We start from the raw sequence: 21,767 nt of genomic DNA, 5'->3' as shown, positions 1-21,767 counted from the left end.
ATGGTTGGCACTGACATCTTGGATCCTACAATCTAGAAACTATATTAAGATATAATCCTAATTCAGGTCATATAGTCATTTTCCACAATTTGTCTTTAATATACTCTTCTGGTTTACATTTACATGTTAAACTACGAAAATAGTGACTTGATTCTTTCAGATATTAGCAATATCAGGGAACAACACAGATTTCTGTTCTCAGAACTCCTAGAGTAGGGAGTCTGAAGCTCACCCCTACATAACAATGTTTCGCTTGGAAAAACCAGCTCCTGTGCCCTGGCTTAGAGCAGCAGCACTGGTCTCACCTAGAAATCACTGGGAGGGCATGGGCTCTGCTTCCACTTCAAATCATCTGAGATTTGTTGTGAACAAGATACTTGGGTGATTTCTATTCATCTTCCAGTCTACAAAGATCCTCACTGAAGCTTCTCTAAGACCTAGTGGAGCTCAAGGACTGTGTTAGCATGGATGATCCTTTCAACTTAATTTTTAAAATTACACTTACTCATTTGTTTGTGTGTATACAAAGCAAAGTATGCTTCTGAAATCCAGACAACTTGGGGAAATCAGTTATCTCATTCCATGCGGGTTCTGGGACTATAACTCAGGCAGCATAGCCTTTACTTACTGACTGAGTCATCTCACCTGCCCTAGAGGGAACCTCTTTTTTTTTTTTTTTAACTATTACTCTGATTTTTTTTTATTATTTAGTTAATTTACTCAGATTACATCTCAATTGTTTTCCCCTCACTTGTATCCACCCATTCCTCCCTCCCTCACGCTTTCACCCAATTCCGCTTCCCTAGGTCTATGACTGAGTGGGACCTCCTCCCCCACTATATGGTCATAGGCTATCTCCTTCTTTTTACTTGAGTATTGAATGCAGCCCAACTGTTTGATGGCTGGATTTTAAAATCAGCGTTTGGCTGAAGTCAGAATATAAACCAGCTATCATCATTACAGACCATCTGAATACAAGAATAAATTTGATAATTTATCAAAGTTAAAAAACATTAATGTTAATAACTTACATCTAAGATTCACAGCTTTAAAATTTGAAGTCATAATTCAAGAATGATCATTGCTCATCAGCCTGAGCTCTAGAGCTTGCCTGGGGATTTTTGAGCATACATTTATCAAATAAACATGTTCTTCTGTTGGTGCCATTGGGAAAACAAAGTGTGAGTTTGAAAACCTGTGGGCTAAGCATGGTTATATATCTCAAAATATTATAGATTTCTTTAAACTTGTTTGCCTTAATCCTCTGAATGTTGGTATATACATGAGTCTTCAGACTACAGCTACATTTTTATGGATTTATAAGTCAGCCTTATGATATGTAAATTTACATACATAAGTATTAACTCAAAACACATAAAGTATGCATCTTAACTCATTAAAATACTTTTATTTACATAATAACTATGAATTTAAGTTTTGAAATTAGAGCAATGGCTTCTTGTACAATTAGTTATGCCATGCAATGATTATTTTATTTAATTCTGATTATACTATGATATGTCAACCAATCTTCTTTCACTATGGTTAGTTGTAAAGTATGAACTCCTACTCAGAATATTGCTCTAATTAGCATCTCATTTAGTACTGGGAAATATTCAAACAGGATTATAAACATAAAGCATTTACTTATTTTTCCACATACACTTTGACATTGGGTGCTTAGAACTGGGCTAAATTTTTCACTTGTTACAACTTCGGTTTATTTTACCTCACTAGAATTCCATTAATTTTTAAGTTTTTTTGTAACATTAATTTCTAGATACTAAACATGACTTGATTTTTCTAAATTTGTATATATTTTACATTTTCTCAATATTATGTGTATCTAATACACATACAAATGTATTTAATTTGGATATAAATACATATCCAAGTAGAATAAACAAACATTTTAATTAGATATTTTAAGAATAATTATTGATGTCTCTGACAACAATCTATTTTTGTACTTTCTATTTTCAGCCTCTCTTTGATGTTTAATTTTTCACTTATCGACACAGAATGATAATTGAACTCAAGTTCAGCATTTAATGATTGATTCTATGCTAGAAACTAAATATCTGAGGGGCCTGCTATACATTTCTGTGACAAAAAGAAGGACTCTGGGACAAACATAAATATGCCTATAAAGCAATGCAAGCAATATGCCTCTAGTAAAGATTATGTAGCTATCTGAAGTCTGTCAACTATGATGCCAATAATCTTGGCTATATAATAATACCAAGTCAAATACAAAACAAAATAATACAAAAAGAAAATATTTCATTCATATTACAAAAGAGCCATTATCCTGCAGGATTAAAATGAAATAGATAAACAAGGCTTTTCTAGGAGCTGACACCATGAACGTGAACTGCATAGGAGAAAAGGTAGATGCTAAGGTAGGTAAGCAAAGTCATAGTAGGTGCTCATCCTACTATGGGGATAAATCCAGGTGAAAGTATGATGTAGATTGTATTTTGTCTGTGACTGAGTATTAAGGATAGTTTAAGGGCTACTTGCATCTCAAATTCATACATTTGTATCTGCAGTCCAGAGGAGAGTATAATGTAAATATTATACATTAATTTGACACTTAACCATTGAATTGTCAAACAGCAATGAATGACCAGAGTAAGACAAAATACAATACAGAAAGTTTCATAATTCTGATTGTATTCTCAATAATGTACTCAATTTTCTAATGTCATGTATTTTAAAGCGAACAAGTGATTAAACTGATATTAATTCTTTTCATCATGATGAAATGAACTACTTTTTAGTTTGTATTGCTGATTTAGATTTGCTTATTCAGAAAAACATGCTTTGAATATTTCAATAATTCTATTTCTTAATATAATGTTATACTCTGGTATAATCCTATTAGAAGAATTGTATATTTTTTTGTGACCTATTTCAGCAGATTGTTTTTAACTGGGTCATGGTCATAAATTCTTCTTCTGGTGCTTTCATTCTCTTTGTTCATTAATACTTAATTTCACTGATGCTCCTTTCCCAGGGCACAGGGAGCAGAGTGGGAAAAGGACCGATGATAGCCTGAGCGTCCTCACAAATCTTTCTGTAGAAAAAAATCCACATGTCTCACCCTAGTAAGCAATGGGACTGCATCACTGCATGGCATGATGACTATAAAATTTATTGTCCAAACTGAGACACTTTTGAAAGTGGAAGGGAGTACTATTAATAATTATACCTGGACAACAGACATAAACCACAACTGTCCTGAGAAGCCAGGACGTATGGTCATCCCATTACGTGGTGACAGTTTTGTGATGTATGAACTGGGTCTTTCAAGCCTATAATGGAATGTGCTTTGGGATTCTTCTCTAAGCTGAAGCATCTCACACTGCTCATGTGAAGGCTCTGCTCCTATATCTAGACTGTTTTAAAATGCCATGCCAATATTAATTCCTTTCTTCCCAATGTTGAAAGAAATAAACTTTCAACTTAGAAACTATTCAGATATGGGGATATTTTAAAGGTGAGAGGTATGTTAATTAGTCATCATTCTCTTTAAAATATATTTTATTAAGTTAAAATGTAGCTTCATCGTTTTCCTTTTCCTTTCACTAACCTTTCTCATACTCCACAGATCTTTCTCTTCTCTCTTTCTCTAGAAGTCTTGCCTGTATCTCCTTTTTCTTAATTGTTGTTACACACACACACACACACACACACACACACACACACACACGCACGCACGCATCCACACACACATGCACGCACACACGCATGTATGTACTCCTGCAAATATAAATTCAATATACTTAGTCCATATAATGTTAGTTACATGTATATGATTCTGGAGTTGACCATTTGATACTGGCTAGCCAGTTAAGAAACACACATGACTTTATTTTTGGTCCTCACTTAGTCATGTTATGGCTATATTTTCACTCTCAAACTCAGTTGCCATCTATTTGTTTTCTCAATAGTCCAGGCTGGTTGTGCCATTCTAATGGGAGATAAAAGAGTCACCATGGCAGGGGAAGGGAAAGCTTGTGCATATAATCAACTCCTAAGCCTTTGCCTCATGGCCCATCAACTGGAACTTAACACGTGACACATAAAAAAATTAAAAGTCTAAAAAATGAAGTCTGTTCACCCCTAAGGATTCTCAGTGCTAGTGAGGTAGTTTAGTTTCTGTAATAACATGTTTCTTGCTAATAAAGTCCAACACTCTTAAAATACTCTGAGTTCTACAGTCTATCACTTGTGAAATGAATTTATTCTACTTACACTTAGAAATGGGACTGGTAGGTTCCGCCCCCTGAGCACCTCTATGGTTCTTTTATTTTTATATTGCTTATCGATCAAATTGCCTTATTTACCATACCCTTTCATATGGCTGTTCTACCCTTTCTTTTTGTTATATTAAACTTGACTTTTTCCTTTTCCTATATAGATATAATCTGAGGCATATCTTTTACTAATAATCAAAGACAAGATGCTAAATTGTTCTTCCAGAAAGTTACACTTGATGTGTTAGATTGCTGGGGTTGCAATGAAACAATAGAAGTTAAGGAGGCTGGTAACTTAATGGTAAAATGTCCAGAGTGCTGGTACTTTCTGAGGTTGGAAGGGAGACTCTGATCGTAGCTTTCACCAGCTTCAGGTGCTTTGGTGGAGACCTCTTGGCTCATAGCCATATTACATAGATTCTATCAGTTATGCTGCAAAGGGCTTGCACCCAAATGCACCTGTCTTATTAATTATATAGACTCTCTCAGTTATGCTGTGAAGGGTCTACATCCAGTGCACCTCATCTTCTTAATTATAACTGTACAGAAGTAGAAACCACAAGGTTCACATTGCAGAAATCAAGGGACTAAAATGTGGAGCTTTCAAATCAGCACATGAAACTCCTTTCCCACTTCAATTCACTGTTTTCTGCCTCTATACCAATGAGGTCATCCTATCAAGACACTTGACCTTTCCTTTCCTCCTTAAGTCTTGAGCATTATGTCTTTGCCTGATTCATAGATTGATGCTTTTAATAACATAGATATAGAGGAAAATGATTGCTTAGAATTCATATGATACTTGTTAGTTTACTCTATTTGTTTAGATTTAAGATTTGAGGTAAAATCTATATAGTCACAACCATGGAAATAATATCCATATAATAAAAATGTTTGAGTTCTTTGTGATATTCTTCATGCTTCATTATTTTTCATATCACTGTCCCTAACTGAGTTCATTTGAAAATTACATGGAGGTTTTATTCCTTATATTTTACTTTTTGCCAGTAGCTTAGCTAGTAAATGAGTAAGACTTGTTGTACAGTTTGAACTCTTAAATAATCTCATGTTATACCTCAAATGTTGGTTGCAGTCTCTTTCTGTTGGAAGTTGCTACAGATATACCATATAGGCCAATAGCCTTAAAAAGGAAAGAAAGAAGAAAGAATGAAAAAAGAAAGAAAGGTAGAATGAAAAATGAAAGAGGCATTCAGTTTCAAATGTGCATATCTTTTATAACTTGTTGTTTGCATTGTTTTATGTGTTAAGTATCATTATACAGTGCAGGCTGGTCTGGAACTCACTGTGTGGCCTAGGCTGACTTCCTAGGTCTCTTTTCCTGCTGAAGTCCTGGTGTAAAGCCAAGCAATCAGGTAATATGCTTTGCTGCTGTTTCTTCTGAGTGGTATGCATGATCTTGCTTTAGATCTTGAATTTGTTTTGATCTTTTCTATATGCCCAGAAGATGCTTCATGCTTGACCAGGTGCGCCCTAAAGTTAGAGATTTAGTGAGTCTAGACAGAAGGTGGAACAGTGTTCATCTCATGGATGTTTTCTTTAAAGACTATTGTAGAGGGTTGCCTTTAATTCATTTCTTCTCCCAGGCCTCTCCTCTAATGTCTGTACTTTTTAAACTTTTAAAACTTTTCTCTAAACACTAGAAAAGATTTCACAATTGGAACTTTATATGCATAATACTTGATTAGTTAAGATTATGACTTGAGTTTTAAAAATATAATCGATTGTATTATTTATATTCACATGAAAATCTCCCCTTTTTGAGGACATTCTAGTGGGACTCTAGATGAGAGAAGCATGGGAGAATGGCAAAGTAGAAGGATCCAGAGGGTCCTAGAAGCCTACAAGTAGAACATTATGATAGGCAGATTTGGGCCCAGGGGTCCCACTCAAACTAAGGCACCAGCCAAGGACAATACAGGAGGTAAACCTTAACCCCTACCCAGATCTAGACAATGGACAGAATACGCTCCACAGTAGAGTGGAGAGTGGGATATGACTTTCTCACATACTCTGGTGCCTCACCTTTGACCATGTCCCCTGGAGGGGGAGACCTGGTGGCACTCAGAGGAAGGACAGCAGGTTACCAAGAAGAGACTTGATACCGTATGAACATATACAGGGGGAGGTAATCACCCTCAGGAACAGTCATAGGGGAGGGGAATAAGGGGAAAATGGGAGGGAGGGAAGAATGGGAGGATACAAGGGATGGGATAACCATTGAGATATAACAAGAATAAATTAATAAAGTAAAAAAAAAAAAAAAAGAAAAGAAAATCTCCCCTTTTTAAAATAGTTAGTCTGAGTCTGCTTTTGTTACCCTTACTTCAGATGCTAGGTACTCTTAGATTTTCTATTGTTTTTATTTTTGGATGTTAGTGATTAAGTTGTGTTAACATTATTAGTTCTGTAAACTTGTTTCTATGACACCTGCCACATATACTGTGTTTCACAGAGCCCAACTCCATGTCTGTGTCATCTTGTTTTGCTCTCCTGGTTTTCTTGTAAGCACTTTGCTGTGGAGAAATCTTCACCACAGGGTTATGTTTTTTAAAATACAAACCAGAGCTCCCACCCTGTTACCTCTTTGTTAGGCTTTCACAATTCAGGCTCTTATGTATCTACCTTATTAAAAACCCAGGTCATACTACCCACAGTGAGGGACAGCCACTTTTCCCAAAATCTTCCAAAATTATTAAAACTGGCCCATCTAAGACTGTTTTCCCAGTCCATTTACATGAAAACTACAACAAAAGCTCTTCCCTACAGTTCTTCCCTCTGGTTGTGACCAACTCCTGTGCTTTCCCACTGTCTTCCTCTGGTGGACTGTGCTCTTACTCTTTAGAGCTATCAGTCATGAAGTCTGTAAGATAATGGTCTCTGATTATCTTGTTATAATTATCTTATTATAATAGTAAATATACTAAAATAATAAAAAAACAAGTTCTCTAGATATCTATTAGTTCCATTTGATTCATGATGTTGGTCAATGTCCTTATTTCTCTGTTTAGTTTCTCTTTCAATGACCTATCTTTTGGTGAAAGTGGGGTGTTGATGTCTCCCACTATTAATGTGTGGTGATCAATATGTGGTTTAAGCTTTGTTAATAGTTCTTTTACAAATGTCGGTGCCTTTCTTTTGGGAGCCTATATGTTTAGAATTGTGATGCCATCTTGTTTGACTTTACCTTTGATGAGTAAGAAGTGACCATCTTCATCTCTTTTGATTAATTTTGGTTGGAATTCTATTTTATTAGATATTTAAATGGCTACACCAGCTTGTTTCTCGTGTCTGTTTGCTTGGAATACCTTTTTCCAGCCCGTTACCCTGAGCTATCCTTGTGGCTAAGATGCATTTCTTGAATGCAGAAGAATGTTTGGTTTTGTTTATGCATTCATTCAGTTAGCCTGTGCATTTTTATTGGACAATTGAGACCATTGATGTTGAGGGATATTAATGACCAACAACTGTTAAGTTCCTTGTTTTTTATGTTGGTTGCAACAGAATGTTTGTGTGGTTATGTTTTTGCGATGGTATAGTTATCTATTTCCCATGTAGTTTTGGTTGTAGCTTGTCACTTTAGTTTGGAGGTTTCCTTCTAGTAACTTCTGTAAGGCCGGATTTGTGGATAGGTACTGTTTGAATTTGTTTTTGTAATGGAATATCTTGTTTTCTCCATTAATGGTAATTGATAGTTTCGCTGGGTATAGTAGTCTAGCCTGGCATCTGTGGTCTCTTAGGGCTTCCAGGACCTCTGTCCAGGCTCTTCTGGCTTTTATGGTCTCTGCTGAGAAGTCAGGTGTAATTCTAACAGGTTTACCATTATATGTTAATTGGCCTTTTTCTCTTGCTGCTTTTAATATTTTTCTCTGTTCTGCATATTTTGTGTTTTTATTATAATATGGCAGGTAGACTTTTTTTTGGTGTATACTATTTAGTGTTCTGTATGCCTGTTGTATGTTTATATGCATCTCGTTCTTCAAATTGGGGAAATTTTCTTCTATGATGATGTTGAAAATATTTTCTGGGACATGGAGTAGGGCATGTTCTCTTTCCTCAATGCCTATTATTCTCAGGTTTCATCTTTTCATGGTGTCCTTGATTTCTTGGATGTTTTGTGCCAGTAATTTTTCAGATTTATCTTTTTCTTTGATGATTTCTTGGAGCTCTTAGATAGTGTCTTCTAGTCCCGAGAGTACTTCCTCCATTTCTTTGATTCTGTTAGAGAACGTCATCTTTGTGTTGCTTGCTTTCTTCTCTAAGATCTTTATTTCCCATTTTTCCCCTGCCTGTGTCTTTATCATAGTTTCCATTTTCATCTTCAGATCTTGAACTCTTTTATTGATTTCATCTGTTTGTTTGTATTTTCCTGAATTTCTTCCAGTGCTTCTCTATAGGCCTCTTTTATGTCTTCAACCTGTTTGGTTGCATCTTCCTGCATCTGTGTATGGATTTTATTCTTTTTTTCATTATCATCTTTATTACTATGGATTTGAGGCCATTTTCTTGTATTTTGATTATGTTTGAGTTCTTAGGGTTTCTTTCTTTGGGATAGATGGGATCTGGAGATGCTGAATTGTTTTGGTTTTTATTGTTTGCATTCTTATGCTGTCTTTTAGTCATCTTGCTGTCTCCGATGTTGGGAGGTAGCTTCTGGTGTCTTTCACTGGTCTTTGAGAGTGTGTAGTTGGTGGGTGATTATAGGTCACATGCCTTTTCCTGTGGGTATCAGTGATTTTTCCCCCTGCTGTTTAATTTTCTGACCCAACCACTTAGGGATGTCCAGTCTCTCCCAAGAGCATAGGAGACCTTGCCATGCCATGGGGACTGGCCAGGCTGGGTTCTATCTGCCCAATTTTGCAGACTTAGTCCAGTGCATCCAGCAGCATGGCTTTGGTCTGGACCTGTTCAGACCATGTGCCTGGTCATGCTGTGGCTGGGCAATGTGTTTACAACCACCTGGGCTTCCCCATAGCCCCCAGGGCCTTCCATAGAATTGAGTGGGGTGGGTGGGTGGGTCCAAGACTGATTCATCAATTTCCCCGAGACTTTCCCTGGCCAGGAGATCCTGTGATCCACCTTCTCACATACCGAGTTCAGGCTACAGAGGCTGGGTGCAGTCCACAGGTGGATTCCATTCCACAGTCTGGGGAGTGGGTTCAGGACCTCTGTGGGCTGTTGCTTGACCCAGGGCCTGGCCCACCTGTGATCAGCACTGTGCGGGACCCCACTCACCTAGTTCTTGTGGTCTGTGGTTCCCAGTCAGGTCCTTGATCTCCATGAGGTAGATCAGATACAGTATGTGATAGGCACCACCATCTTGGAAACTGCCAGTACTATTATTTTTAAGTGAGCAATGGTTATAAGTATACAGGACAGACATAGTAGTAAAACAAAATTATATAAAGGACTGATGAAATGAAATTGATGTTCTATTTCTCTTGGTACTATGAGCATCTTGAAAACCTTTTCTGTGATGATCTTTCTTCATTGGATAGTTCTTTTAGGATATTTTTGGTAGCAAAGCCAGCAGCCGTTTTACATAAATACCATTATTGTCATATATTTTTAAATTATATTTTATATTCGTAGAAATTTAACTCCTTAATTCTCCTTTCTTCTTTGCCTACATACCACATGCATTGTAATATGGTATTATCTACAAAGTTTCTCTCCATATGTTTGTATTTAACATGGCACCCTGTTATGCCATGTGACAAATTTCATGTCACTAGTACTAGTTAGATATCAGTTTCAAAGAGTATAGTTACTATATTCACATTTAACAAAACATGTCTATCATCCTACTGGTAGTGTAGGCTTTCTGTTTCCAAATGATAATACTTAATGTAACCCTGAGATTGATTAACTCTCCTTTTCAAAGCTTTGTTTGCCCTTAAGAGAAATCAACTTATTCAATGCAAAAACTGTGCAGAGAGTGGCTGAAGATTTATTAAAACTTTAGAAGGTATCAAAATTTCACTATTAACAATCAAGTCAAGCCTGTTATTTTAACATTTTAAATCAAAGTTGCTATTTCAAAAATTATAATACTTATCAGCTGGATGTCTTGGTGTACATCATTTGTTCTAGGACTGAGAAAGCAGATGGAGGTGAATATCTCTGAGTTTAATATCAGGCTGTTCTACAAAGTAATGCCAGGCTAACCTTGTCTAAATAATGAGTTCCAAGCAAACCAGGTGTATGTACGGAGACTGTCTTTTACAAAGTAAAAACAAAATATATAACTATAGACCATCGTTTTTCAATGTTATACCATGTGTTTTTATTGAAGAACTGAGACCATTTATTTTGAAGATTATTAATAACCTATCTTTATGAATTCCCATTATTTTGTTTTGTTGTGAATTTATTTCCTTTATTCAGATATCTATTTTGGGACTATTTATTTGTTGTGTCCTCTTAGATATAGTTAACCTCTTAGAATTGTAACTTTCCTTTTATTGCCTGCTGTTGAGCTGGATTCATGGACATAATTGTATAAATTTGCTTTTACCAGAAAAGGTTTTTCTTTTGTACTGATTGCCATTGATAGTTTTGCTGGGTATAATAGTCTGGGCTGCATCTGTAGTCTCTGTAGAGGCTCTTTTGTCTTTCAGAGTCTACATAGAAATGTTAGGCATATAAGAATTTTATGCCAGCAACATGGCTGCTCTGGTAAGGCATCACATTGAAAGACCTTCTAGGTCTATGTGATCTGGCTGAAATGCAGACATACTCTGAAATACAATAACGTCTAACTGGAATACAGATGTAAGTTTGGTACATATCTTTTCTCATTAACATTGAAGGTAAGATTAATTTATAGGATGCAGCAGCTATGTTTGAGAGTGATGTCTAATTGAGGGAAGATAAAGTGACAAATCAGAGAAAGATTTGACAGAATAAGTCAGTGATAATATATGCCCAACTCTTATGAGAACAGGACAGGAAAGAGAGGCCACTTAACAGCAAGTTAGGGAGAAAGAGGTCTCTCTACCTCCAGAGTTGATTACCAGGACAGTTTTATAGAGATAAGTTGCAGAAAGGACAAACTAGACCCAGGTGAAGACCAGATGATCCAGAAAATAAGAAAGAGCCAGAAGGTTAAAACACATTTCCAGATTTAGTTTGAGGCCAGGCAGAGCAAAATCCAAGAGAAACCAGTTAGAATCAGTCAGCTTGCGAGGAGTTTAGGCCAGAACAGTTAAGTTGAACCAGCCTACAGGAGTTCAGAAGGACTAGAAAAACTTGAGAACAGATCTCATCTCATGCCTCTATCTGAGGAAATAAAAGCAACATTTACAGTCAGGTGTTATTCTGATGAGCCTGCCTTTATATATGAATTGGTCCTTTCTCTTGAAGCTTTTAATAGCATCCCTTTGTTCTATACATCTAATATTTTTATTATTATGTATTTTTCTCATCTCTTTTCTGGTGTTACCTATTTAGATATTCTGTACAACTCCTGGATATTAACAGAAATTTCTTTCTTCAGATTGGGGAAAGTAATGTATAAAATTGTTTAAAAATTTTCTAAGCCTTTGGCCTGGGTTTCTTTTCTATCTTCTATACCTATTACTCATAGATTTCATATTTTTTATAGTGTCACAGATTTCCTGGATGTTTTGTGTTTGTTTTTTTTTTAGTTTTAATATTTTATTTAACTGAAATATTATTTCTTTTATCTTGCCTTCAAGACCTAAAATTCTCTCTTCCATGACTTTTACTCTGTTCATAAGGCTTATCTCTGAGGTTTTAATGTGATATTCTGTATGTTTCATTTCCAGTTTTATTTCAGTTTGTCTCAAATTGTTTATATTAATCAACTTCTTATTTTGTTCCTCTTTCTATCAGCTGTAAGGCCTTTAAACAGATTCATACTTGCTATTTTAAAGTCCTTGTCTTATGCATAGTCTAAATTACTATTCTTATGGTCGAACAACAGGATTGCTGACTTTTTGTAGGAGACATGTTTTATTAGTTTTTCGAGTTTGTATTTTTATGCTGGTATCCATGTATCTTCAGTTATGATATTTGGAGTGTCTGTCTCATCATTGCTGGGTAGGCATCCCATACTTTTTTTGCTATTGGCTAATTTCAGTCCTCTTATGTGCAGTGATTGTGGTGTCTCTAGTAGAGAATTGTTCTGATGGTTAGAAAAGAATCGCAAAGAACTTGAAATGACCTGACAGATGGATGGTGGGAAGAACTAGAGGTTCTTGGGTCTTCATCAAGAGGTCCTGTCTCAAGGGGATAACTTTGGATTGGGTTAATGAGTTCTGAGAAGCAGGCAGCAAGATGAGTAGGTGTAAGTCTGGACAGATAGAAATGAGGTCAGGGAGAAGAATAGTCTTTTGTTTAATATGTTATAATAACTTTTTTTGGAAGAGGGTATAGGACCAGTCTTCCTCCTTTATCTTTCTTTCAATGAGAATTACACAATGTACCTTAGCAAACACTTTCTGGGATCGTCAACTGTCTGTCTCATGTTGGTTTCCCTTTCTAGAGTGCTTGCTGATAATAGACATTATACAGAGATTAGGGGTTTTCCATGTTTTGCAATATTGAAATGGGTGGTATGTTTACTGGTACTTTTGACAACGAGTGTCAACTGTGTTAAAACCAACTTTCTATTGAGAAATACATACAGGATTTTACTACCAGACCTGAAGAGCTGATGGGTGTCTAGAATGCTCAGCAATGTTGTTTCTGTGTTTTTCTTTTTTCCCCAGTTTTATTTTTATACCCCTTTCTCTTGTTCATTTAAAAATTGTTGCTTTTCTTTCAATAACTGGAAGTATATAATTTTGATAGACTATGTGGCTTAGAATATTAATGATAGCTATCTCAACATAGGAGGATAAATGATTTACTTTTTTCCCCTTTGTAATAGTTTTCTTCAGTTTTTTGAGCAGTCATTTCTGTAGATCCCAAGACCTCTCTTGGGATTATGCTTTTTGAGGTGTGACATTATTAATTAAGTAAAACACACTTGTTTTATGATTTATATACTTTGTTCATTAAACACAGTAGCTCTTCTTTTAAAACAAATATACTTATTTTATAAGAAAAAAGGAAAAAAAAAGAGACAAAATGTATGTTTGTGTCCTTAACTTATCTCCAGGTAAATACTATGAAATTCCTTCATGTTTTTTGATAATGTTAGTAAATACATGTTATCCTGACCTGTTCTTACTTCTGCTTGATATAAGTTTGCAATTCTATCATTAAAATCATCTTCATGGAGGGAGGGTGGGACAGGAAGGAAAGGAGAGAGGGGGCTACAATCGAGACATAAAATGAAAAAACATATAAATTAATTAAAAATAGAATAAAATAATACACCTTAACAATCTTCAGGAGGCAAAACACCAAAAATAAAATAAAATAAAAACATTCGAAGTGACAAAAAGAGAAAGAAAGAAAATAGGAGACGTTGATTATAAAACAGTAACGGTAATTGCTGACACATGCAGTACCTTAGATGTAATAGCTCATATAGCTAATTTGTGAAGTGTGAGCTATGTTTACTATCAATTATATTTTTTTAATAAGGAGGGCTGAGGATGCAGCTCAGTGCTAGAGCATGTGCTCACAATGTACAAGGTCCTGGGTCTTGGGTTTGATTTTCAGCATCAGACATATCCCCCAAATAAAACCACTCTTCCAAAACTCCTCCAACCAAATTAGGAAATGGAGGCAAAGTAAGCCCATGTGATGTGACTAAACCTTGTGCAGAAAGCAAGTAACACAACTTGGATTTGAACCTCATTATTTGGCTTCAGAGTCTAAGCTCCTAATTCCTCTGCCATATGGTCTGTCATAATAAATTGGATTTGCTTACACAGAAGTCTTTCTGAATTTAGCCAGGCATTCCTGTAATCCTAGCATTTAAGACAGGGGGAGTAGGCCTTGCAGCCTAATGGGATCAGGCCTTTCTTGGCTACATACTGAGTTTGTGGCTAGCCTGAGCTACATCAGCAGCCACTGTCTCAAAAAAAAATCAAACATTTTTTCATGTTTTTCACATCCTTAATATTACATCAAATATAATTTAGTATATTTACCAATAAAAGGACAATCAGACAATATAGGTTCTTTGTGAGAATTTATAATCTGAACATTTTACAGTGAAAAGTCTTGTATGTATAATTTGCCCTGTCACTTAGTTTTCTGGGCTAAAGATAACTTGGATTCAATTTAGAATTTCTGTTTTTATGGTTCTTTGTGTGTGTGTATGTGTGTGTGTGTGTGTGTGTGTGTGTGTGTGTGTGTGTGTGTCCTTCTTGTATTTCAGTTATTTATTACTTATTTCTTGTTTGTCTTCTAATGAGAGGGAAACATAGAAGACATGGAGTTAAATGGGAAGAAGATTCTGTGGGGGAGATGAGGGAGGCAAAATCATGATCAGAATACATTGTACGAAAAAATGTGTTTCCAAGTAACACAAAAGATTACTATGAGGCAAAATTTGTCAAGAAAAATCCTCAGATCTCAACATGACATTTAAACCAGTAACTAGAACACTAAACTTCAAGTTCTTGGCCTGGGAAGGTGGCTCAGCACATAAAGCACTTGCCACGCAAATGTAAGGACTGGTCTTTGGATCCTAACAAACTGTGTAAAAAGCCAGGCAGGCAAGGCAGCTGCCCTTGGGAGGCAGAGAGGGAGAGGAGCCCTAGCATCAACTAGTAACTAGAGTAGCAGGGGTTGTACAGTTCCAGGTTCAGTGAGAGACCCTGCCTAAGTATGATGAAAGTCATAGGAAAGAACAGACTAGGAGACTTTTTGAGCACCACATTCTCCGTGTCTTGTCTGTTTCCAGGGCCATGTTGCATTCCACCTGAGTAAAGGATGAAAGCAGACTTTCCTACAGAACACAGTATCCTTAGACCCACAAAATCTTACTTTGTTTAATAATAAACTAAGAAAACTACTTTTCTGGCAAGTTTGAATAGTTTGATAAGGTAAGCAGTGTTTTAATTACCAGAACGATTTCCCATCATGTACGTTTTAATTCATTGAAAATATAAGGTGACTTGTTCTCTTTCCTCTGAGCTTCCATCCGTTGCAGTTTCAGGAACATTTGGAGCTAGTTAGGTCCTTCTGAGTCTTCATCTTCAGTATCTGCTTTAGCACTCTTGACTTTTATCTAATGGATGGTCTTATGATTCAGCTTTATTCTTCATGCTTAATTTAGGTTTTTCCAGTAGCTATTTTTCCATTATATGTTTCAGAAAAGGAGATCCAACTTTGTGGCCATCCTTCTGTACTTTTGCTTTGGATGGCCTCTTATATTGCCAGGGAGTTCATTCACAAAGGTCCTGTGGAGTTACAAAACTCCAAATCAACTCTCCTGTGTATACCTGAGACCCAGTTCTTCAGTGCCTTCTTGGTACACACTATGTGCATCCTAAACACAGCACTCTTCAGACTGGACCCACTGCTAGCCTAGCACTCTTCCTCAGTTTTCTTTCTTTTCTCTCACTTATCTCTTTTCAATAGTACACGGTGACGTAAACTGAAAACCTTTGTTTTATTTTTTGTCCTTCTCAGTTCCTCAAGCTACATCTCAGCAGTCCATATTGTCATTCTTCTCTCATGATGCATATCAAAGGTGGGCTCCATCTTCAAGGTGACTCCGTGGGCTTGAGCCCTATTTGTCTGTCATCTCTCAGAAACTAGGAGCTTCCTTTGTGATTTCCTAGGACAGGGGTTTTGCCTCCTAGCTTTTGTCTGGATGCTTTATTCTGAAACACATGGAGATTTTGTCATTTCTCTACTCCAAAATGTTCACAAGTGCCAGCCCTGCCCATAAAGAGACTGTGATCCTAAAAAACGCACAATGCAGGTTTGCTTGTTTGTTTCACTTTGCTGTTTCCATTTATCAGACTTCTACCTTCACAAGGTCTGTCTGTAATATAACACTCTTCGAAGGCTTCTTCTCCAAGCATATCTGGTCACTTTCCACAGTCTTCTGTCTGACCATAGTCTAAGCTCAGGTTGGTCAACTCAAATCTCGTCTTCAAGATTGTCATGTTATTTCCCGAGTAATCAGAAACTACTCACAGAGCTTCCCACTTTTGGTTTTCTATCATGTGTTTACAAATCTATCTGTTCTTCCAGTACAATTGATTTTGTTTTTTGAAGGTCTCAGAGTCTCTCCTTTTTGAATTCTGCTCTATATTCTTTCAATTGCTCATAACCATGTGTTCAGCACAATATGGAGAAAAATGGAAATAAATATAAATAGCAAGCATCCGGGGCCGTGGAAGAAGCCCATTTATAGTATAAAAATGATTCTTTTTGAAAAGAAAATATTAATTTATTTTTCCACCCATTTACTTATTTTTTTAAAATGCATTTATTTCTCCTCTGTAAGAGTATTTTATTAGAAATACATTAGCTACAGTTAAAACAGAGAACTATAAAATCAAAGTGCTAAGTGAGGAACTGCTGAGTCCTCAGTCTTGTGTAAACAGCATATCTACATTACCTACCCTGAAGCTCAGAGATGACCGTGGAGGAAAGAGGAGGAGCCTGAGGATCCCCAGCATGGGGACCTGGGCTGCAAAGGGCAGGTGCTGCACATGATTTGCTCTTGCAGTCTTGAGCACACAGCAGCTGCCATCACCTGCAGGAGACCCTCCACCCCGCCATATACACATTCACACACATACATACACACACACACACACACACACACACACACATACACGCACACACACATGCACACATGCACACACACACCCCCACACACACAGGTCATAGAAGTAGATGATGAAAATGAAGACAAGAAGGTGGAAGGATGACGAGCTGTGAAGGACTCATACATCAGCGAGTGTTGGAGCAGACAAAAGGAGATAATGTGGGTGCCATGATATGACCACAATACATAGTATGGAAGGAAGAATCATTCAAAATTAATAAAAATTAAAAACTAGACATTAAAATACATAAAAATGCAATAAATGCATTGTGATTATTACATACATTTTGGAGACAGTTTCCAATAAATACTCTTAATTAATTTAATATGCATTTAAATAGTAAAAGATAAGGTAGGTAAGGGAATGTTTTGGATATTTTACAGGAGATTCTACTTGTTTATAAAGACATTTTTTTCCTTGAAACTTTTTCTCAAATATGTGATCTATATTTCTATTAGAAAAAAATTAAGTCTGTCATCTGTACAGTATACAATGATTCCATCATAATAGTTTGAAGTGTAGGTGACAGGATAATTGTATTCCTAAAACAGCTTTTATTATTGAGACAATTGTTTTCAAAATTCAAACAACATTCTTAAATGGTTTGTTCTGTTTCAAAATCTTGTCTTAAATGGTGATTTTATTTTTCACAATTAATTATTTTATTATTTCTGACCCTTTTTTGTCAGGCTTCCCTCTCTTCGTCCTAAATATGTATCATATGGCAGACACAAACTTCATAATCGCTGCTCTCCTCTGTACCATAAAAGTTCAAAATATGCAAAATCTAACATTTGACAGGCAGATAATTATTTGCAGTTCTGGAAGTCTCTTCATCATAGTCCTATTTATAGGCTGTCACACTGCTGAATAATGAGGGTTTGACACCAAATGAACTGGTTCAAGATTAACTCAGCCATATACTAGTCCTAACTTAACATTTCCAATTGTAGACTTCTTCCTTTGTGAAATAGACACTGTATACAGAGTTGGTTTCTGTAAAGTATAAACACATCACTGTGAAACTCAGTCTTTGTTTTTAGGATTCCTGTAACGGAATAGTGTTTGGTCCTCAACTAGATTTGTTTAATCATGGAAAGAATAATTTCATTAGGGGAGCTGTTTCTAAGATTGCCACATGTTTCTTGATACCATGTCACAATTCTAATGACAAGAGTAAAAAGAGTAAGAGAAAGAGACAGAAGGAGAGAGAGAGAGAGAGAGAGAGAGAGAGAGAGAGAGAGAGAGAGAGAGAGAGAGAGTTAAAACAATGGTACAGCTTTCAAGATACTCCTTGACATGTCTCTAAAAATTACTTAACTAGCACTCTAACTTTACAATGATAGCTGAGATTATATTTTTATTTTCTGAGTTCATTATGACTTATGAATTAACAGCCTACAAATACCTTAATGTCTCTGTTTAGCCCTTATTAAAGAATTATTTTTATAAAAGATGGCTTATGGGTAAATCATCCACTAATAATGTTAGAGATGGTTCAGAATCACTGTGGATACCAAAGGCTAGAGAGACTCAATTCTTTCACATAAAATAGAGTGCATTGCCATATAACTACATACAGCCGCATTAGCTCTTTAAACCATCTCAAGTAATAGGTACTCAATTGTTTAAGAAATAATGAAAAGAAAATGTCCATCTTCAGCATAGATGTAATTAAAGGAATGTTTTTGGCTAATGATTAATTGAACTCCAAAATGCAGAGACAGAGAAGACTCAGGGCCATCTATAATGTGTAAAACAGTAATTTCATGGATTATGACGTTTATAGCATCTACTGCAGAAATAACTTGCTTACCCATAGATCTCCATAACAATTGTTTTATAATCTGATTTTTTAAAGACAAGAACTGTGGAAGGTCTAAGCTTTTATCCAACTTGTAAATTAGCAAGCTAATTTGTCACATTGTTAGAATTCTAGCAGAACAATGAAGCTCTCGAGGTTAGATACAAAGCACATTACTAACCATTACCTAGCAGCAGGGATGAATTTGTATGAGTTCTCCTTGTCCCCAGGTCTTACACATAAACCAAGGGAATGTTACCATAAGCAAATGGGTAATACAGAAGAAATACTGTCAGTTTAGGGAATGGGGACTTTTATAGTGGGTAATTTACACTCCTGCAGTTTGCTTGGGGATCGGGCTGGATGTTATCTCTATCCCCTAGAGCAATAAGCAGACTTTAATTTTATTTTAGAGGAAACACCATGTATGCCTTTCTTCAATGTTCGTCATGACACAAATATCTATGAGAACATAATCTGGCACAATTGTTGTCCATTTCTCCTAAGATTAGCATGTTAATAAGTGATACACAGAAAATCATCCTTTAATAGTTTTCTGTTGAATGAAGTCAATTAATATATGCTAAGTCATCTGGTGCTTATTGAGATCCATCTTTATGAAGGCTTATATTAGATAGACACTGTCTCAGAGTACCAAGATTGATAAAAGTATTCCATTTAAAGCAGTTGTTTTCAACATGTGGATTGTGACCCCTTGGCAAGGTCAAATGATACATTCAAAGGAGTCACCCAAAACCATCATAAAACAAAGATATTTAAAGTATAATTCATAACAGCTGCAAACCTACAGCTCTGAAGTAGGATGAAAATAATGTCATGGTTAGGAGTCACCACAATATGAGGAACTATATTAAAGTGCCACAGCATTAGGAAGGTTGAGAATCACTGATCTAAAGCAATGTTGCATAGCACCTAAAACTTTGGGATTTGGACTGAGGGTAGATGATGAGGGGAACAAGAGGGATCACACTGGGCGGGGCCTGAGAGTGATGAATGGAGAGAGTTGATGAGAGATGACTAGAATTGGAGGGCATTTGAGAGTGAGGTAAAGCTGAATGCAATGAAATCTCTCTGGAGTCTATGAGGATGACCCTTTGGAAGACTCCTAATAATGAGGGACGTGGAGCCTGGACTAGCCCTCTTCTGTAACGAGGATTGGCTTGCAGTGGTGGGACTGGGACACTAAACCAGTCAAAATACATTTGACCTACAATTTGTCCTGCTTGCAAGATATGCTAGGCACAGAACTTGTGGGACCAACCAATAACTGATCCAGCCTGAGATCCATGCCACTAGAGGGAGCCCATGTCTGACAGTGCTTAGAGGGCCAGGAACTAGAGGCTGGATAGCCCAGAGACCTAGCATAGACCCAAACAGGATTGGGAAGAAAAACAAAGCCATTGAAATGATTTCTAATGATACTCTTCTATAGTTGGAGCTTAGAGCCTAGCATAATCGTCATCAGAGAGGGTTCATCCAGCAACTGATGGAAATAGATGGAGAGACCCATAGTCAAACATTAGACAGAGCTTTGGAGATCCTGTGGAATAATGAGCAGAAGGATTGTAGGAGCCAAAGGGATCAAGAAAACCACAAGAACATAACCCACAGAATCAACTAGGCTGGGATCATGGTGGCTCACAGAGACTGAAGTGGCAATCAGGGAGCCTGAATGGGTCTGACCTAGGTCCTCTGCGTAGATGCTACCATTGTATAGCTTGGTACTTTTGTGGGACTCCTAACAGTGGGAGTTTAGGGGCTGCCTTTGACTCTTTTGCATGCTCTGGGACCTCCTTTTTCCTATTGGATCACCTTGTCCAGCCTTGATATGAGGGTATGTGCCTAATCTTGTTGCAGCTTATTATGTCATTAGTGCTCACAGCACAGAAATTTGGAAGATTAAATGACCTCTAACACATCACTATTGCATGAAGTTTAGGTCATAAAACCCAATTTCCATCACATTTTCATTGTGATCTTATGAAAATCACATAACTTCCTCTCTGCATCTCATTAATTCTCTCTACACACACCTTGGTTGATGGTGAGTTTCCAATGAAAAATGTATTAAGTATGGTACATAATTAAAAACTGCTACTTGTTGTGATTAATAGAGGGGCACAGACTATGTGCACTTTAAGAAATAACGTTGGCTTTCCTTTTCATACTCTTTAAATATCCTTTCCTAATATATAGAATGAAAAATATGGGCTTGAAGGAATTGGTCCACGCTACAAGAAGCTGAGAATGTATTGCATGATTGTGTTTGGTTTCAATTCATTTAGTTTGAAGTAAATTAGTTAAAAACTACATATAAAAGAATACCTTGTGTTTAAAATTTTCCAGCATTGGATTATGTCATTTACATGCTTCATTAAAATCTCCAGAAAGCTAATGTGTACCTGAGGTAGTTTTGATTTGTACCATGAGATAGGAAACTATTTGTGAAGTATATGGCTTCAATAAGAGAAGGAAAATAGGGAACAAATTCAGTGTGTTTTGAGAGAAAACTGAAAAACATTCCAGTAAATTTACCTTAGAGTCTGAAAAGTGGGGTTGATCCATAGAAGTCAGGTAAAAAAGAATGCAGAAGTCAATATTTTACCTGCATTTCCACATGTCCATGAAGCCATTGATGGCCATTCTACATAGCTGCTGAACAAATCTAGGGCCAGAGCACGAGATGTAACAGACAGTTTTAACCCTCAACATTTTGTACCTAGCGGCATAACAGGGTTATAATTACAAGTTGGAAGAAACACTCTGAATGTGTAATGAGCAACAGAAGGAATCCATCCCAACACTCCAAGTTGCATAATCATCCTTAATTGTTTGAAGAAGGCTCTGCAATGTAAACAGCAATAAGTAGACCCAAGGTTAGCGGTTGGGGTTGGGTTGATGCTCCCCCTGAAGCATCATGGTCATAAATTGAGTGTGTCCAGGGGCTAA

This window comes from Acomys minous (assembly GCF_964271855.1).
Source record: "Acomys minous genome assembly, chromosome: 1".
Taxonomy (NCBI): Eukaryota; Metazoa; Chordata; class Mammalia; order Rodentia; family Muridae; genus Acomys; species Acomys minous.
The sequence above is the reverse complement of the archived record's forward strand: the minus strand, read 5'-3'. Positions refer to the sequence as shown.